Below are 1496 nucleotides of genomic sequence, written 5' to 3'. Positions count from 1 at the left end.
GTGCTGGTACATAAAAATGAACAGCTTCTCAAAGTCGTGACAGATCATTAGGCAGCCACTGTCTGTATTGTTCCACTGTGTTGCGGTTGATGTGTTTTCATCCTGCTTCACTGCTCTTCAGTGTGAGCTTGGATTAATATCTGCTGATTCCAGTGAAGTTTCATTTCTTTTATCATAAGTCTTCTAGCTTCAAGTCTCAGTTCCATGTGTGGCAGTGCTTCACAACAAAGGAAGATCAGGAGCACCGAGGAGTTCTTGTCCCAACTCTGACTGTCGTAAGGCGAAGAGCGTGACGCCTGAACTGTACGCTGCAGGGATTGTAATGTGCGTCAACTTGGGTCGATCCGATTCCTGTTCTTCTTGAGTCATCTGCCTCACTTGACCTGAAGATAACAAGAAGAACAATATAAACTTCAACTACAGTCAAGTACAAAATGTAAAGGAAACAAACTGGCTTATTCCATTTCAAATCATCAGGGCCTTCTGCTCAACACCTCCGATTTTCTTGAAACTTTCTTTTATCACAAACTTAGAAGGAGATTATTTCTTTTAAAAAATACCCCATCAACCCACTTTTTGACACAGCACTGGTGGGCCTGACCTCCAACAACAAGGAGGCGGACTATGTCATGGAGATCACCTCAGCCTCCTCCTGAATGTCAGCAAGACCAAAGAGCTGATTGTGGACTAGAACAAGAAGCAGCAGAGGGCATAGCACCCACTCTGGATCAGCAGGACAGAGGTAGAAAGAGTGGAGAGCTTCAAGTACATGAGAGTTAACATCATGCAGAACCTGACATGGTCCTGTCACATCAACACCTGGTGAAGAAAGCTTGGCAGCGTCTCAGGCTGAACCTGAGACGGTACACTCAATAGACAATCAACTTGCAAATACTGACCACTCACCTTCAACATCCAGAGCTTTCCACCGAGGGTCCGACTGACTCTCGGAGAGGTCGGTCAGACAGCAGTCAGGTGTTAATCGCTGCATCACGTCTTCTCGACGAATCAGCAGCACAGATTCACTGCAGAGTCGCTGGTGCACCTCCGCCTCGCTTACTGCAACACAAAATCACTTGTGATTCTCCTGAACAGCACAAAGGGCAGCTGTTCTCTGGTTTTTACTCACCTACATCTAAAGGGTTGGTCATAAAAACAGCATTAGGCGCGACTCCGAATATGAGCTGATGGTGCCAGGCGTCGGGAACCTCCTCGCCGTCGGGAACAGCCAGCTGCATGTTCATGGTCGCCACGGGGACGGCGCCTTTTCGGATCCAGCCCGCGAGCCAGGCGACCAGTCGGACCCGCCGGCGAGGGTGAAGGTGGAAGAAGCGACCCACGACCTTCCTTTACTGGCTTCCTCTGCTCCCTGGATGAGCTGAGCATGAGTCGCACCTCCAGTGTCGAAAAACACAGTCTGACATTTATTCTATTTGACTTCTAACATTTAAATCAATGCATGTTTCTGTTCCACTCAGAACCTCATGCGTGCCATG

The sequence above is a fragment of the Amphiprion ocellaris genome, chromosome 24 (assembly GCF_022539595.1).
Source record: "Amphiprion ocellaris isolate individual 3 ecotype Okinawa chromosome 24, ASM2253959v1, whole genome shotgun sequence".
Lineage (NCBI taxonomy): Eukaryota > Metazoa > Chordata > Actinopteri > Pomacentridae > Amphiprion > Amphiprion ocellaris.
This window is presented reverse-complemented; position numbering follows the sequence as displayed.